The following is a 20,353-nucleotide window of genomic DNA, read 5'->3' on the forward strand; positions in this document are numbered from 1 at the left end:
AGACGAAGGATAACTGACACTCATAGATATTGTTTTAGGAAAACAATGTAGACGAAGGATAACTGAAACCCATAAATGCTGTTTTAGGAAAACAATGTAGACGAGGGATAATTGAAACCTATAGATGTTGTTTTAGGAAGCCAATATACGTGAGAAATAACTGAAAAGTTCTAAAATTAACCATTGTGCACTTTCCTGTCGAGTTTGGGTACAAGTTATTTTTCCATGTAATCCTCTCTCTCTGTACTACAATACACGTAGTTCAGTGACTCTGTGATATTAGGATACCTTCAAAAAAAAATCTTCCTTTCTATATGTTCAAATCTGGTGAAAATATGGTCACAATAAGACGTGTCTACAGCTTTGGGAACAGCCAATAGTCTAAGTGAGCAATAGGTAAGGAATAAGGTGGGTGCGAAACAAGTTCAAAGCCACACGTTGAAACAAGACCTTTTGCTATATTTCTCTCCGTTTTTCTTCCATTGTAGATCCAAACTTGCCTGGAAATGAAGTATAGTACAGGTATTGCCCAATCATTGTTTGGTCCTTAGTAAGAAAGTTCACGAACAATATAGCCTTGGAATCTCAAAGAGATATGCGTCTATCTTTCTAGCAGATGGGACCACTTTTGCATGTGTTGGACTGTTCTTCGTATTCCAGTTGGAAGTTTTGCCCTCACGCTTCATCCATAGTTACAAATCTTCTCTCATAGAAATCTTCTGTGGTCTAATAATAGGTAGCATCGTGCCTCTTACTCAAACCGGAAGTGGAATAAATCAACCAATTCCGGTTTTACCGTTGATCGTTATAGAGTAAAAACAATAGCGAGAATGTTTTCTCCAATCAATGAAGTGTCCAATCTCTCTACTAAAACCGGAAGTGCTAGATGTCTACTACTACTCACGGTTTCAATATTAATTGAGAAAATATCACGCCTACAAACCAAATTCCTTCACGTAGTGTACACGTGACATTTTTATTTCTTTTTACCTTTCAGAAGTTTGCTTTTGCCTTAGATAATACGTATTATGGTGTTTCCTAAGGTTGGCGACTTTATTTTTCCCTTTAAATCTTATAAGATCCCACATATTAAGAGAAGAATCTCTTCTTCTTACGTCAAAAACATAAGTGACAATTACTCCCTTTTGATGTTCGAGAAACAATTCAGAAATACCTTATTCAACTTTTGATTTCTTACCTCAATTCTTCATGGCAAGAAAAAAAAAAGTATGCTGTTATTGTAAAAAGGAAAATATATATATTGGGTTTCCGGTACAATACCCGATGGTGTTTTCCAAGAAAGCTTCAACTAAACGATATGCTTCCTGTATATTGTATACGCAACAAGGTAATATCATTTTATGGTATTACACATTTAGCTCAAATGGAAAGAAGGTGGAGCAGAGTTGAAGATAATAAAAGCCCTAAAACAAAGAGAATGAAACAATAACCCAAAGGAGGTGGAATTGGAATATAAGAAAACGAAGATAACGAAAAAAAAGCTGCAGAAATAATTCCCAAGGAAGAGCGAGAGAAAGAAAAAAGTGCACTATCACGGTAATAAGAGAATAGTTTGTGCTAACAAAGTGCAAGGGTTCAATTGAGGTACAAGGGTACTATTAATGCTTATGGAGAAAGGAGTGAACAAACATGTCGTTTTCTCATAATTCAATTAATGTTTTTTTTTTCTTTTTAAGTTGACAGGATGTAGATTGTGAGAGGAGCACAAAAGAATGAAATATGAATAATCATTAAATTTAATAAACAATTAAAACATAATTCTTGTTTTGTATTTCTGCCACAAAGAAACGAAGAAAAAAAAAAGCTGCTTCTTGGTTATGCGAAAAGGCTTCTTTCACTGAGTGCTATGTTAAATGTAGTTTTGTAGTTCTTAAGAGCCAACCTATATTACTTATAATCCCCTACTATATAATTACAGCAGCAAGCGAACGTTTATAATTAGTACTTCTGTTTGAGGATTTAGAAGTTTATTTCTCTTAAGAGAGCATTCTAAAGGAGGTTATTGTTTGTGCTTATTTAAAATTTTTTCCGTAATTTCATTAAATTATATTGTTGTCCATTAGATTTCTTTGTACGTTGTTGAGTACAAGAGCGTTTCTAAAACCATTCAATTGCACACTTTCAGTGTGTTTATAAACTACTTCTGTGTAATTACTTAAAAAAAAAAAAAATCGAAATACATAGCTTGCGTTACGGCCAGAGTTTAAAGTTCACGAACTCTGAACCTGTGTATTGTATTACTCTTTTTTTTTTTTTTTAATCTTTTTAAGAATATAGGTTATTCGGATGTAGGTGTAGTTCTGGCGCACCATATTTTGGAAGATTTACAGGTAAAATTCAATACTTTGGATGAAAATACATGTTTATAAGGAAGAAATTTCTGTAGGTGACAGAATTAAATACAAAGTAATACAGCTGTTTTTTTTTTAAGTTTACAAGTGTAGGGCTATTAGTGTAAAATCATGACAAATGCTTTACGATGGATAAAATAAGTGACTAAATATGAAAGATGGCTCTATTAGATGTTATTTTCTATCAGCGGCAAATTTCTGTACAGTGTATAGAACCTGTATTTTATGTTTACGAGTAAAATGTCACTAGTATGAAACCATGACAAGTGCTATTAAAACTCGTATCACTGCCAAAACCCACTTCTTTCCACTAACCTTGCTTGCTCGCATACCCACCATCGCTGATGCACCTGCTCCTTTCGGACAGAACCTACGCTACTGCGCGGGCACACCAGCTTCACCCTATGCTGATTCGGTTAGATAGCATTCGTGCATTTTTTTTTTTTTTTTAGCATAGGTTGGTTTGTCTTTTGCTGTTGTCCACCTATCATAGGACGATAGCGCGGGGGGGGGGGGGCGTCCGAAGGGAGCAAGCGCATCAACGACGGCAGGTATACACGTAAGCGATGGTATAGTGCTGCCAAAATGTCTTGAGCCTTGGCAAAAATGTGAACTAAGGGTCACTCCCCCGACGCCCCCACGCGTTGAACCAATGAGGGTTCAGTTGTTGCTAAGCGAGAGAGCCTTGCAGCCTTCTACGCCAAAGGGAGTGGAATTCCTTCAGTCGATAGCAGCGCTTGGAATGAATGACTAGGTGTCAAGTCAATGTGGTATATCTATAGTAAAAGCAAGTGGGTTTTTGCAATGATACGAGTTTCAATAGCACATTCATGGTTTCATACTAGTAGTGCTCTACTTGTCTGGGAAGAAATACACCCCCGATTTAAAATAGTATCTAATACAGTCATCTTTCAAATTCACTTATTTAAAATATCCGTCGTAAAGCACTTGTAATGATTTTACACTTGTAAACCTAAAATACAGCTGTAAGACTTTGTATTTAATTCTATCCTCGGCAGAAATTTGTTCTTTATAAATATTCTTTTCATGTAAACTATTGTGTTTTACCTGTAAAGCGTCCACAATGTGGTGTGCCAAAAGTAAACCAGCACCATTATCAGTAAATGAAATTAATGTCAAAATGCAAACTCATGTTATTGTTACACGCACCTGCTCCCTTCGGACGGAACCTACGCTACTTAAGCCAATTGAGTTTTTAAAAAAATTACACACACACACAAGAGCCAAAATCCTTTATATTACATGCAAGGTGCACAAATTGCATGTTCAATTGTAGTTTTGTTCTATAAACGGCGAACCCGTACTTATGCGAACACGAAATCAAAACGGAAGAGTCATTTTATCAGCTAGGAAATGTTGGAAGGTTTTAAAACAATCGACACGCGATGCAGCCCTTTTCCGCTTCTTAAACAACCCACCTGATTACCCTGGGGATCTTTTAATTGAGATCACAGCAATTAAAATGTTAAAAGAGTAACTAATTCTTGTTCATGGACTGAACGGTTGACATTCGCATGGACATTGCGTGGCACAGTATCTATTAGCTGCAAGGGATGAAAGTTTTCTTGTAGCTCATTCATTAACTGCTGCTTGGTTGGGTCTTTTAACTTTGTGATATGATTTTATTATGCTTTTGCCAGAAGGCGTTTCTTCGTTTTTCACACTTGAAAGAATTTTTAGTTGCTACCTTCACCAGAGTGAGCTTTCTTTAACCACGTGGCAAAGAAATGACATGCTAACAATTCATCATACTTGTAGTACCCTCTACGTCCATTAACTGTTTTTCTTTTGGTAAACCTTTCTTTTCATAAATGGCGGAAGGCCAGAGCCAGGCCCGTATCCAGGAGGGTCTAGGGGGGCCACCCCCCTAAATTTTTGCTGCCCCCCTAAAATTTTCAAGGTAGGCTTGGAAATGAACCATAATATGGTTGCATTGGGCCCTCCGAATTTCAGGCGGCCCCCATACATTTTCGGGCTGGCTACCGGCCTGGCCAGAGCCTAATTACTGGACGAATGTATTAATGATAGATAATTCACTTCCAGAAGTCCTTCGTTGGATTCCCAAAGCTGCCTATCATTCAAATTCTCCTGCATTTCTCTTTCTTTCTTTTCTTTTCTTTTTTTTTTTTTACATGAGAAGAGCAAGGTGTCTCAGTGGTAGAGCGCTTACGTCTGGTGCATGGAATCTCTGGTTCGATCCCTGCCCAAGTAAGTTTATGGTGGACAACATCGTGTCCCTGGATTTTCTCGAGGTACTTCCGTTTCCTTCTACATTTCCATTCTACCAATTCTTCCATCATCATTCCCTTGTCTTAATCATCCGTCTCCCGTATCTTCGAAAATTAAACCGAACGATTTCATTACATTTCATTTACAATCAAATCTAAGAAAAATGGGAAATGTCGGTTCATCAGGGTTGAGCACGGGGCCGGGGGGCCTAGACCCCCAATTTGAATGACAAAAGTAATTTAAGCTATTATTTATATATTTTTAAAAGTGTATAGTAAACTCATGATATATTTGCTATCATAGTCTGGGGTCTGGCTGGCCCCCCAGTTGTTAGCTTCTAGAATTGACACTGTGAGAACAGTGCTGATATCAGAAGATTTTCCCCAGGAAATGTCCAATACGTGGGTAATGAAAGTAGTACTACTGTGAATACTGGTAACCAATATTGATCAGGAGCGATCACGGGCTCCGAAGACAAATTTTTTAACTCCGGGAGAAGAAGAAGAAGAAGAAGAAGAAGAAGACCTAATAGTTGAATAATTCATACTTTCTAATAATTTAGGCCCAACATTTATTGATATATTGCTAATAAATAACAGTTCATATTGAATGTTGAAGATTTGTTAAAATAATTACATTAAAGCACTGGTAAAAGTGCTGGGGCACACGGCGGGACGCCGTCTCCCTACTTCCGAAAAAATATATGCGGCGTCACTCCAGTTCTTAAAAAAAAATACAATGGCAAAGATAGGCAGGGGGATGGTGTGACGTCATGCCGCTACATACTGTCCCCTATCTTTTCAGATCCACTTTTACCCCTGCATTAAAGTATAATAATAATAATAACAGTTCTATGCGAACTAGCACAGATTGATTTCTGTAGAGAATGCCCTGAAATCTTCCTGAAGCATTACAGTTTCCATGGATCTGTTAATTGCCTTGTGTATTTTTGAGACTAATACATTAACCTACATTCTACCAATCATTTCCGCACTACGTCACAATGGAAAGGCCAATAATTTATTGATTTCCGTTATATATTCAATTTACTAGAACACGTTTCCACACATAAAAAATGTGTGAAAATAAAGGAAAGACGTTTAAGTGACCTCAGTTGTAAGTTTATCCACATTTTCTTGATGGGAATACTGTCATAAAGTAAATATATTTTCAGAAATCTAAATATACGTATTTGAAAATGTAAGCACTGAGTATATAGCACACAGAAACTTGGCCTTCTTGTTACGCAAAGTAAGCTTCGAATAATCCTTGTGTTCATGACAAAATATATAATTAATAACATAATTTTTTGTCTTGTGTATTGAGTGTGTATTTCTGCTTATACAAGTATAAATACGAGGGTTGTTACAAAAGTTCTAAGTCTACCTATGAATGAAGCAGCGTAGTCTTTGAATGGTGTTACTTTTCAACGTAGTATCCTGACAAGCACTGGCGCAAATCCCGGAGGGATGAGTCCCCTCCAATCTTGGAACTGGGGAGACTGTCCCCCAATAATCCGATTTGATTTTTTTTTGGGGGGGATGTGATGATTTGTGTCTGATTGCCGCAAAGGAAAGTGAGATGAAATTGATATCTTCCCAGAATAAGCCTCAAGTCTGCCCGCCTCCCAATGTCGAAGACAACTCTGCTCCCTGATCAGTGTTGCCAACAAGTTAATACAAAAAGTCGCTAAATAGGAGATGAAATGACTCCAATTTTGGATGAAAAGTCGCTAAAACATTTTCGTGGAATTTTGTCTTTTTCATATATATATATATATATATATATATATATATATATATATATATATATATATATATATATATATATATATATATATATATATATATATATATATATATATATGTGTGTGTGTGTGTGTGTGTGTGTGTGTAAGATACCTGATCAATTCAAGCCATAATACTATCTAAGCTACAAGAACATATATGAAAGACTCATATATAACTAATAATTATTTCACTTTTATACATTTTTAACTTCATGATCAATTTTGCTTCAGGGAAATCAAAAATGAGTTTAGAAAAACGAACAAAATTAAAGGTCTAGAAAATTTTTTACACACTTTACTTCTACTCACGCTTCTACAGATAATCTGTTTGTTATCGGTAGTGTATTATTTATGCTTCTAAATGGAAGCTCTGTAAACTAAAGGACATTAAAAGCTGGGATTGGTCCCCATGAGGAGGTAAGAGATAACAGCAATTAAAGTGGGAATATAGAGATAAATGTTATGCACTTTCCCAGCTCGTCAGCATCTGCACTGATTCAAATAAGCAAAAGGAAAATAAACATATACCTGAACTGATTCGAATTAATAGTACTTATTTTAGGACAAGTTGTTCGCAGCACAAAAGTCGCTAGATTTGTAAATAAGTCACCAAATCGTCATTCCAAAATCACCAAAAAAGTCGCTAATCGGAAAAATTATTTTTTGTCGCTATCCTGGAAAGCGAATCCCCTAGATTTAGCGACTTTTCCCCCAAATTGGCAACACTGTCCCTGATCCTCCACTGAATTGTTTTTCAACTTACAAATATCTTGAGCATAGCATAAAAAAAAAAATGGAAACGGTCTTACTTGTCCACCCCAATGTTAAAGACAGATTTGCGCCGCTGCTGACAAGTCAACATATTTTGCCCATGAATGTTTAAGTGCGTTAATGCCGCTAGAAAAAAAAAATGGATTGTCATAGGCGTATAAAATTTCATATATGGTATGTATGATGTCACCATCAGTGTCAAAATAAGTACCTTCCAACTTCTTTTTGTGCTTTGGAAAGAGGTGGAAGTCAGGCGAATAACGCCAAATTAGGCTAATAAGGTGGGTGAGAAACCACCAATCCGTAGCCGCAATCGTGAATTGCTGCCATTGCGATTACTGACTTGTGACTAGGAGCATTGTCTTCATGGAGAAGTATACCTGCTGTCTCGAGTTCACTGTTCACCCCTTTCCACCAACATTGTCCCTTCTAAATCCCAGAAAACTGTAGTCATCATTTTTCCAATTGAAACACTGACTTGGCTTTCTTCGGAGGGAGGATGAGGGTTATTTCCACTGCTTGGAACTTTGAGTGGACTCTGGTTGATCATCTACTGTTATTAATTGAATGTGAAAGGCATTTGGATTTGTCCGGAAGAGATGAAGATTGTCTCTTGAAATGTTGCGTCTGATGAGCTTTTGATTAGATGTCGAAAGTTTTGACACCCATTTTGGCGGAAACCATTCTCATTCCCAGATGCTGGGTGATAATTCAGTCAAAGTTTGCAGTAGATAAGTCCACTGTCTCAGAAATCTGCCTTATGGTCATTCGCCTATTATTCATAATGATTTCATGCACTTTGTCAATGTTCCTCTGAGTTAACTTCCATGGACCTTCCTGATTGAGTGTCATTTCCAATGGAGGTTTTCCCTCTGTTAAATTCATCTGAGTATTTCTTCTGGGGGCACACCTGGTAAGGATTCACAAAAAGGCTGCCAAATAAATAAAAATATTAATATGACACATTAGAAACTCAACTGAACAACAACTCAGAATAGGGCCGAGCAAATACATTCTGGCATCTTAGGTTATACTTTAAGAACCCCGTTTCCTCCCTTTTTTGAAAAATAAAAGGTAATGTAATATAATTTCAATTATTTCTACTTACAAGATTTGAAAGTGTTATTGTTCCTGTTGTCTTTTAATACAATGATTCCCAACTGGTGTGTCGCGACACACCTTTGAGTCACACACCCCCGTTGGATGTGTCCCGAATTTTTCGCGTCTTAAAATTATGAAGCATTTAATAATTGGTTAAAATGAATTTTTGAAACATACTGTACCTGACAACGTCTCCAGCTACAACGACAATGTTCAATACTACATAAAGTCACTAGTTTATGGAAACTTATAGTGTTACACTATTATAGTTTATGGTACTATTACCAAGAAAAGAATCAAACATCTGTGTTACGATATTGTAGGTGTCGTTTGTCGTAGAGTTTGTCGTCAGTCAAAAAAGGTCGGGAACCACTGCTTTAATACATGAGGAAAATGGTATATTTTGATAGAGCTTTATTTTGATCTCAGAAAAGGATAAGCATATTACGAGTGGCATCCAATAAGTTATCTACCTAGACAGGAAGGGGGGGGGGACATACTGACGCTTGACATGTACGCCAAGGCCACTGTGGGGGGGGGGGGAACCCCTTTGTGCAACTTGAGGTCAGTTGGAACAACGCAGTGACTGTAAACAGAGTGTGTAATACCGCGAGCAATGGATTTGCAGAAGTTGGAGCACCGCTCGGTCATCAAATTTCTCACTACTGACTATTTCCTCTTCCGAAACCTGCAGACACAACGTTTTTCGTCGGACAACGGGGTCCAAAAGACTGTTTTTTAGTAGTTTGCAGGCCATGACAAAGACTATTTTTTCTCTGGGATTTCTTCGCTGGCCACAAAATGGTGATGGTGCACATAGACCTCCATGAGGAGTACATTGAAGAAGAATGATAACCAGGTGAGTCTATTGGCATTCCTTCTTGTCCAGGTAGATAACTTATTAGACGCACCTCGTATAATATGTATTGCAGAAACGCCCAAATTGCAGTTTCTAATACAATAGAGTAATTTATTGTGTAATAAGGTGAGAGAGTCGGAGCGAAATATGGTGCTCCTAGGCTGCATGACACTCCAGGCGGCAGCCTACGTGGCCTAGGCGCTAATCCGGGCCTGACGCAGAACCAGTTTGGTACTTCTGTTTGATAAAAGGCAAGTACAAGCGCTGCTGAGTATCTAGATACATAAAGTTTGAATGAAAGAATAAAAAAGAAAAAGTATTCTACTCCGGGGCAACAAGCTTCAAGACAACTATTTTCTTCTTCTTCTTTCTCGTTCGCTTCCTTTCCGAGCAAGTGAGGGTCAAACGCCGGTGCACTTAAATGAGGTAAGCAACATTTCATTAGTGGCGTCGTGACAAACTCTCTAATTACAAGTTACGTTAGAGAAATTGTGTGGTGGACATATGCTGCATATCTCATATGAGGTCATCTTTTGTTTTGATATTCATATTTGTCTTTATTCGCACCTGCTCTTTCTTTTTTTTTTCTTTTTTAATTTTAACTCTTTCGTAATTGGAATAAATTTTAAGACTTTCAAATTGTCTTATGCGTACGTTTGGGAAATGTTCTAAAACCACTACGACGCTCTGTCTGTCGGCAGATATAAGTGCAAAAAATGTAAGATATAGTGACAAAAGTTTCTGCTACATGATTCAACGTCCCATATCCTCTTCCTATCTTTGGGAAGCACAAGGGCCCAGTGGATAGAGCGCTTACTAGGGATGCGCACGAGACAAGATTTATGGCTGTCTCGTCTCGAAAATGTGCTGTAAAAGTGATGTCTCGACTCGAAAACTGTATATTTCTCTATTGGAAGAGCCGTGTCTCGACTCGAATTTTGTCAGGAAATTCCTGTCTCGACTCGTCTCGAGCGCATTCTTAGCGCTTACATCTGGCGTTTAGCAGCCCTGGTTCGATTCCCTGCTAAGTAAGTTTCTGCCGGACAACATCGTGTCCATGGGCTTTGTCGAGGTATTTTTGTTTCCTTCGACATTCTCATTCCACCAACTCTTGCATTATCATTGACTTCCCTTAGCCATCCGTCTCCCTTAGGCTAAATAACGTTAAACTGAAAATTTGTATTTCATTTCTCTTCTATCCTTCTGTTGAAACGGGAAGTAAACCCGTTCCGTGATGGCTCAGTGGAAGAGTATTCATCTCTGGTGCGTGGGGTCCGTGGTTCGATCCCAGATCGCGCCAAGTGGACTTTGTGGTAGACAAGCACCGTGTACATAGGTTTTCTTCGGGCTCTCTAGCTTCCTTCATTTCACCATTTCATTCATCCTCGTCATCAGTCTCCCTTAGCATAGATGACATATCCGTTTCGGCCCTGGCGGTAACATATGTGTGTGCATCATATTTTAAGATTAATATAATTAATCTGGAGGATTCAAAATTGATGAGTTTTTCATGTCAGTATTCTTTGAACTTCTCTAAATCATTTTTCGCTATTTCGCTGGCGCTTTCATCATTTGTCAGGTAGCTACGCGCATTTCTTGTAGAGTAAGTAGTTGCAGGAGCTATCACAATGGACGAAGCTCAGCGACGTAGGCTGTTTTATTCTTGGCGAAACAAACTATTTGAAACAAATCCTCTTTCTGCTTTAGTGATGTGTTTTGAGTTTCTAAACTATGTAGATCACAATGATGTGTTCGAGTAATGCCATTTTATGTTTTATATACGTATTTCAACTCTATTGCACGCAAATTTTACGTCAGTATAATTCTCTAAATATGACACCTGCATACAAATGACGGTTGTATTTCATTTGTTGTCAAAAAGAATAATAAGACAAAATAAAAATAAAATCGGTGACTACACAAAAAATCAGGGCTGAAAATGGGACGGAAAATTGAAAGATTTCATTTGATTTTCAAACTGGGAGTGGTATATTTAACTACTTCTAATTTTAACACTTGATCCATATAGAAGAAACGCGATAACAAATAGTATGAAGAGTGTTCTTAAAATACGCATACAGGGAGCACGGTGGTTCAGTGGTAGAACGCTTAAGGGTCTTCACTACAGCGAAATTTAACTACCGCTAATTTTAGTTTTTCTTAATATCTTCAAAACAAACAAAAATATTTGAAAAACAGAAACGTAGTGAACTAGACAATACGATTTTGCATGTTATACCGTTATCACAACTCGTCTATCTACTTTCGATTAGGAACTGAGACAGATTTATCATTTTTTGCGGGTTCTGTAAATAGCGGCATACCAAAAACAGATAGGTGAATTGTGGTAAAGGTATCACATGCAAAATCGTATTGTCTAGTTCACTACGTTTCTGCTATTAGATTATTTTCATTTGTTTTGGAGATATCACAGGAAAACTCTAAAATTAGCGGTAGTTTAATTTCGCTGTAGTGAAGACCCTTAACTCTGGCGCTTGGCGTTCGTGGTAAGTGAGTTTGTGGTGAACAACATCGTGTCCGTGGGTTTTCTCGGGACACTCCCGTTTCCTTCCACAATCTTATAGCCAAACGGATAACATCGTGGAACGTTAAACTCAAAGATTTCATTTCATTTCATTTTCTTATTTTTTGGGATTTCTCATTTCATTTCGCATCTCACTTTTAAGGAAACCTTTACAGATTAGCATAATCGAGCGGTGTCAAACGGTCTTAGATTGTTTACCCTAACAGTTGTGAAATTGATTGTAGGTTCGAGTCCCACTGAGGAGTATGGATGTTTTTAACTGTTCTCGATATTTTTGTCTTGGTATCCCTGTAGAGTGGTAGCAATCCAAAGTGTATAAAAGTTAATAAAAGTAGGAAAGAATACAACAGAAAATTGAAATATGCTTGATAGTTAAATAAATAAATAAAGGCTGGTTATTACAAGATGTCTGTTTTGTGAGTTCGAATCATCCTGAGAGCGTGGATTATTCTTTGACCATTATTTTATTATCATTATTTACTTCTCATTACCTTAAAGAGCAGAATCTTTGGATGTTAATATCAAAAAGTAAATAATGAAAGGTGAAATAAAATGTTTGGGCCTTACGAGTGATTAGTGCCATACTAAAGAGTTCGACTAACATACGTTTTCTGCAGTAGTCAGGCCTTTAGTATGACGTTAATCATACGTCAAAACGACTCTGCATAAGGCCCCATATGTTTAACGTCCCATGATTATGCGCTTTAAGCTATGGGGGCCGATGATTAAGGCAAGTGAATGATGATGGAAAAAGGCGGGGAATGAGAATGTGGGAGGAGACTATAGAGTACCTCGAGAAAACCCACGGATACAATGTTGTGCATCCCAAACTTACTTGGCCGGGGATCGAACCAGAGACGTCATGCACCAGAAGTAAGAGCTCTACCACTGAGCCACCTTGGCCCCCCAAAGTTAAACAATAATTAAATAAACATACAGACAGTTTTTCACACTTTGATTATATATAGCCTTTCCTGCTGATCTAGTGCCTAGTGCTTGCATTTGATGCACATGGTTTTGGGTTCGACACCGGATAAGAGAGAGCATTAAAAATACACGAATTACCATGCTTTGGACTTCACTTTAAACTGAGCAGTCGCGGGTTCGATTCTCAGTGGGGACACTCGGTCGAAAAATTGTCAAAGCTTTTTTGGAATAGTCATCCTGAATGAGGTTTTTCTGGGTTTTCTTCATTCACACCAGACAAATGCCGAGATAGTACCTGATAGAATGGTCCCAGGCTGCTTCCTTCCTTTCCCAATCCTTTCTTCCTTCCTAATTCCCCGGGTAGTGTCATCACCGAAGGATGTCATTCCTCATACGGAACGGACTAACATGGCCATAGACCCTACACATCTACAGCTAAGGCAGGCCCGTATCCAGGGGGGTCTAGGGGGGTCGGCCTCCCCTAAATTTTTGCTGGCCCCGTCTAAAATTTTCACGGTAGGTTTGCAAATGAACTATAATATGGTGATGAACTATAATATTGTTGAATCGGCCCCCCCCTAACTTCTGCTGCCCCCCCTAAATTTTTGGGCTGGCTACCGACCTGAGCTAAGGAATCTAATTCCTAATCTTAATCCTTTACCTTAAGCTGTAGGTCAACGACTCATAGCCTCGGTGCTGAAGACGAGACTCTAAATAACAACAAAATTTAATGTCAATATAGCTTACGAAGTTATTACCCACCGTTTCGTAACATACTGTATATAAGTACTTCTCCCAAAGCGGTCTCCAGTCAACTCATCGACTGCAGCGCTGATCTGACCCACATTCAGTCTACGTAAGGTCTAAAAGGACACATTAGTAACGTTGTAAAGTCAAGCAATACTCTTTGTGTGTTACTTACAACTAAATGTACGTGTAGATATCTTTTGAAATTATCTAACGGTACAACAGAAGCTGTGCAGAATCATGATTTGCCCTCTAACAATATTTAATATCATGCGAAAGGATATCCTGTGATCCAATTATATCAATTTCTTCTTCTTATTTTTTTTTTTTCATACGCGGTCTTAACGAATTAATCTATTTATATATTATTCTTTCTGGTCCATAAAATAGTCTGATTGGGGATATAAACTTAAAAAACAAAAGAAAAAAAGTGTTCGACCGACATTAAGAACTGGTGGTTCTTTCTAGGTGTGGTCGTTAATATTCTGTAGCAGACATGTAACCACAAATAAGAAAAAAGTACTTCTATTTCTGTACAGAATTTATAATTAGCTTGTAAACAACTATTAATCTTTCCTGTTTTTTGTTGAAGCGTACACTGTATTACGATATTTTATTCATTTTTTTCTGAACCAATTTTTAATTTTTTTCATCCGCTTCTACCGATCTTATTTCCGTTGTTTGATTTTTTTTTCGAAAAGTATCAATGTAAGACAGGTAGGAATGGGTCCTGGGGGTTCAAGCGCCTCCCCCCTCCCTGAAACCGTAACTTTTATCTCATTTTTAGAGGTAATTTTTCAAATTTTAATATAATTTATCTTAATATTGAATTTGAACCCTCTGAAATATATTCCTACATATGTCCGCGAGAAGATATATTTAGAGAGATTCGGTATTTGGTGTCGGAGAAAGATGGAGAAGATCAAATGGACAAAAAGAGTAACAAACAAAGATGTTTTTAAAACGGATAGGGGAGAAGAGAACGCTTTTAGCCAGCATCCTTCGGAGGAAGGAGAATTGGATTGGACACATCTTGAGAAGAAATTGTCTTCTTCATACCGCCATAGAAGGAAGGATGGAAAGAAAACGATGAATAGGAAGAAGAAGAACACGACTGATCGATGATTTGAAAAATAGAAGAAAATACTGGAAAAGAGGAAGCTGAAGATCGAGAAACGTGGAAGAAACATTTCCAGCTTCAAACTTAAAATTAAAAAAAAATAATAATAAAAGAAAATAAATAAAATAAATAAAAACTCATTAGTTTAAGGACGTACGAAAAGGCAGGATACTTAATAATGATAATAATAATACGTCCTTGAAAACAGAGGGGTTTATTCTCTCCATGGTTCATGAGGCATCCTTCCAAATTCTTTATTACATATGCCACCCTCCTCAGACATCATTATCATCATACATACAAAATAAATCATACGCACCACATACATACAAAATCAGTGCATACTTTTAAAGTTTGTCGGTGTTGTCTGGGTTCAGCATTTTAAGAATAGAACTCTCCATTATCTGTTTATTGATGGCATTCTGTGGCGGCTCTTCAGGTAAGTCGTAACGGTAAAAATTAGAATTTTATCCCTACAAGCTAAGGAAAGATAACTTACCCAATATAATACTTCTTTCATACAAGGCTTGGAACACATTTAATTTTTCTTTTTTAGGCTCTACTGATAAAATTGTACTTTTTTTATCGATACCATTTCCCTCACGAGCACAATTCGCCATTGCATAACAGTAATAACTAGAGCTTTCGAATTTTTGTGACATTTGCGGTTTCTATTTTTTTTAGAAAACCGGTTCTCTGAAAACCGAAACCGCAAAAACCGGTTTTCGGAACCGAAACCGCAAATGCTGTTTTCAAAACCGAAACTGCAAAAGTGGATATCAAAACCGAAACCGCAAAAGCGGTTTCCAAAACCGACATTTCGGTTTTATGAAATTTCATTTTTTCAAAAACCGGTTCTCGGCTTTTTCAAAAACCGATTTTGACAGCACTAGTAACAACACATTTATCATCTAGTGATTTAACATTTGATTCCCTTAGTTTTGGGAGTCCATGATAGTTTCACATTGTAACATGAAACTTTCTTTAAAAAAAATGTCCCCTGAAGAAGGATCATTGTCAATGATTGTTCTTCCGCGTAAAGGTTGCCAGAAAATGAACTGTACAAAACAAGTAAAGAGTGTAACAATTACCTATTTTTCTCGTTTCTTGGAGCTGGAGAAAAACCAACTTTATGTTGCAGTTACAAAAACGTGAGATTTTTTAGCGTCCTAGCGACACTGAAACGGAGAAATTAAATTTATATAAGGTCTCAAAAGGGTGGTATACGGTAAAAATGGGTAATCTGGTAACACTAGTAGAATACACTATTGAGACTATACATTGTTTTCGAGATGATCCTCGTTCTTCCCCGTTCACAATATGACATCATAATTAAGTATTCTTTGAAATGAGGAATGCTTGTTGCTCCTGTGCATTCCCTGGCCAGTTTATGTACACTTGTGTTAAATGTTATTGGAACTGTCACGTCAGCTTAGCGACTCCGAAAACCTATGGATTCAATACTACTCTCGGTCGTTTTTGATTACTTTTAGACTTCATCCTCTTCCCTCCCCCTACGGGATGCCTTATCCCCATTTTATATATATATATATATATATATATATATATATATATACAGTGGCGGATCCAGGATATGATCAAGGGAGGGGCTAGAGCATATTTTGGCGTTTTATCCAGTGTAAAGCAGGATTGAAGCCCATTTTATCCAGTGTATACCTGAGCGTCAAGGGGGGAACTATAGCCCCTATAGCCCTCCCCTTGGATCCGCCACTGTATATATATATATGTTACATATCGAGTTTTATATATGTATTTATGTATATATTTGTTACATAAGAAATGATGTTACATATCGAGTTTTATTTTCCTAATATGAGAAATTCATGAGATAATCTATTTTTTACACAAATTTTAAAGCACCGCTTTTCTTTGAACCCCCTTCGTTCCCCTTTAGGATGCGAACCAAAAAGTTCTATTTAGTCTACGATCACTTCCAAAATGGTCGCAAACATACATTCATTTATAATTATATACAGGCGCGGATCCAAGGAGAACTATAGGGGCTATAGACCTCCCCTTGACGCTCAGGTATACACTGGATAAAATGGGCTTCAATCCTGCTTGACTCTGGATAAAGCTGCGAAGTATGGCTTAACCTCTCCTTTGATCATATCCTGGATCCGCCATTTTTTTAAAGATCAACCAATCATACCTCAGGTTCCTGAACAACCCAAGTTTCCTCGTATACAAGACCTATTTGTCTTTTACTAAATTCGACAGGGACACGAGCACATACATATCCAGGACAGTTAAAATTCCAAAGGCTCTCCCACCGAGAATCGAACCCGGGACCCCGTACACCAAAGTCGCACGTGGTAGCCACTATACCAGCGGGGAGGGCGAACTGGTTATATATATATATATATATATATATATATATATATATATATATATATATATATATATCCACTCACTGTGCCAATGATAAGATTTTTTTATCCCAAGAAAACTCTCATTTAAATAACATGAGAATTTCTTCATAATCTCTTTAGACTCCTTAAAAACTATAAATATTCACTTTTGGCAATTTTTCTGTGGGTTAGTCCCGGAATGCTACAAAATGCCAAATTTCATCGTTCTAATCCTGCCGGAAATGCTTAAACAATTTATAGTGTAGAAGATATTCCGTATAAATAACATGGGAAGTTCCCCATAAAGTTGGAAATTTTTATTTTTAGTGTTTTTCTTAAATAATCCTATGAAAAACGTATAAATATACCGAGTTTCAAGTTTTTATTCCAATTCCAAATACCGGTACCTATAATATGAGATTATAGGCAAAAAAAAAAAAAAGGCCCTTTAAGTAACATGAGAAATTTCTTCATCCCCGTTTCGAGTCCTAAAAATTAAAAAAAAAAAAATCACTTTTGGCAATTTTTCTGTTGGTTAGTCCCAGAAAGCTACAATCATACCAAATTTCAACTTTCCACTGCAAACGGAAATACTCGTTATTTTATGTCTGTGAATTAATTCATGTAGTTTTATATATATAGTTAGGATTATTTATCAAAACTGTCTAGACATACAAATATTGTAGTATAAGGTAAATGAATGAGTGTGTCCGAAGTCTTCGCGGGTCTCTAGAGATTTTTTTTATCCCCTCAAATTGAATATAAGTTCCTTGGTTGGCAGCAAAATGATATTTATTCAAACACGATGGAGCAACGTTACAGAAAATGGAAATTACTTTTTTTTGGGGGTTAAGTTATAAATGGTAGTATGTTGTTACCGCTTTCTGAAAAGTTTTAGATACGGATTTTTAAGCGTAAAATTTAACTTGGATCTCTTAACGAGAGACATTTACGTTAATTCGCATTCGCATTCGCATTCGCAAATAGTCAGATTCAGTGGAGGCAATTGAGTTTTCAGTTAGGATTTGCACACGCATTCGTATTTGGTTTCATTGGAGGCACAGCCTAATTCCGCAGTATTAAAAAAAAAAAAAAAAATGGACTGGACTGAAGATGAGGGATATCTTTAAACCCAATATCAGTGAATTGAGCGCATGAAAATATTCTAAATATATATATATATATATATATATATATATATATATATATATATATATATATATATATATATATATATATATATATATATATATATATATATATATATATATATATATATATATATATATATATATATATATCTTTCGGTAAGTTACGGTGTCAAATGTAACAGGAACTGGTTATTTGATGTATTCAAACAACTCTGTTGTTTTCCCTCTGAGTCAAATGGTTCGTGAATGACCTTGCAAATAAGGTTTCAAGGCAACGAACTAAACAACAACAATAATAAAAAAAGTCATAAAGTCTCGAACCCAGTGTGGCCTTTAGGTGATGCTGCAACTATTCCTAAGGTGTTTGATAACGGGGCTATCTTGTCATCTTGGTAAGGGTTGGAAATCTTTCTTTGCTACTATATGGAATACTTCTCAACCAAATAAATATTGTTTAATAATATATAGAATCTCTGATGTTACAACACACTACCGGCTATTGCTTACAGATTAATTTTGATTGGATTATTCTACGAGTGTACCCATTGGAGGGCAAATGGGGGTCCGGCCCCCTAAACGTCTTACTGCCCCACCCCAAAAAACCAAAAGTGACTAAGTTTAGTACGGTGATGTGTACTTCTTATTTGCATACATACAGGTAATGTCAAACTATAGGGCTTCCTAAAATATTTTTTCTTTTTTTATGAGTAGTTTATTAGCCTAAAACCTGTGCTTGTAATTTTGCTCAGTGTCAAAACCCATGTTTCAACTGCAAATAATAATAATAATAATAATAATAATAATAATAATAATAATAATAATAATAATAATAATAATAATAATAATAATAATAATAATAATAATGTGTAATATGTATGTATTCTATGCATGGTGAGTTTTAATGCTCTCACATTCTGAAACAGCAAGTTAATTTAAGCTCGAGACCATATCATCATCATCATCATCATCATCATCATCATCATCATCATCATCATCATCATCATCATAATAATCATAATCATCATCATCATCATCATCATCATAGCTATTATGCCAGTATTGGTAGGTCACTTGCTGCAACTGAGAAGCTTCCATGCTCCATGGTCTTTCGCTAACTTCTTCGTCTTCACCTACGATTTTTCTGTTTTGATGTGCATCAATTGTAGCCTCTTTCAACCCCTCCCTCTCTTTCTAGCCACTATACCCTCTAGCACGTCCTCATGATACAGATCCTTCTTAGCCAATGTCCCAACTAGTTTCTCTTCCTCATCTTAATAATATCTAAAACTGTTATTTTCTACTCCTACTATTTCTAACACCCTCTCGTTTGTTTTCAGCTTGACCTAACCCATTTACTCCATTCTTCTCCACACACACATTTAGAAAACTTCCCGTTATTTTTCGTTTTTTGGGGGACCAAAAGTCCATGTTTGTGCCCCATATAATACAATGCTCTACGCTAAGCATTTTATGAATATTTTTTCTCAAGTCTTTGTTCAAGGTCCAACAAAATAAACTTTTCTTCCTACTGTACGCACATTTGGCGTGAGAAACCCGAGTTTTATACCCGTCGGGAGCTCATGTGGTTCGGATTCTACGTTAATCAGTAGGTCCCGTCTCATATAGCCTCGCTGCTGAAAGGGACGTTAAACTCAAAATCAACTCAACTCAACTCATTTTCTTCCTCCTAAAGGCTTTTTTCACTATTCCTATCCTTGGTTTTATTTCGTGGTTGCACAGGTGAAAGGGAGAAATTAAACTTAAAGCGACAGGCAAACTTGTAGTAAACCAGCACATTGAGTTGTAATTAAACGACAATAAAGTAGAACAAATTTGTCAGTGATATTTTGTTATTCTACTGAGAGAGTATAAATTAATTTCAGTTTAATTGGAAGAAAACAGGAAAATGATTTCGTATATAAATCAGTGGACTTACCAAAAAAAAAAAAAAAAATGATAGCATAGGCAGTGAACATAAATACGGGGTGGCATCAAAATGTTTCCAGACTAGTTCTATAACACGCCAACAGATTTCAGTGCAAGGCTGCACGCACGGTCACAGGGAGTATCAACCTTCATAAGTCAGTGTACCAGAGACATTATCCTGTTTTACACAGAATTTCACGTTCGTTTGTTGTTCCAACTTGTTGTCCATAATAAAATCAGAGACGTAGTAATGCACGTGGTCAAAATAGCACCAGCTGCGCGCCTCCCAATGTACACAGGACCATGTCTTTTGGCACACTGACTAACGAAGGTCGGTGCTCCCTGTGCGTGTGTGTTCAGCCTTGCTCTACTATCTGTTGGCGTGTTACAGAACAAGTCTCAAAACTTTTTGATACCACTTCG

General features: G+C 36.9%; 1 protein-coding gene across 1 annotated transcript in view; it reads left to right on the plus strand.

Annotated features, from left to right (window-relative positions):
- Positions 1-20,353, plus strand: part of LOC145664954 (uncharacterized) — a 306,655-nt gene that overhangs the window by 99,068 nt on the left and 187,234 nt on the right. The window lies entirely within an intron of this gene.

This window comes from Thermobia domestica, chromosome 11 (assembly GCF_964235325.1).
Source record: "Thermobia domestica chromosome 11, izTheDome1.hap1.1, whole genome shotgun sequence".
NCBI classification, from domain to species: domain Eukaryota; kingdom Metazoa; phylum Arthropoda; class Insecta; order Zygentoma; family Lepismatidae; genus Thermobia; species Thermobia domestica.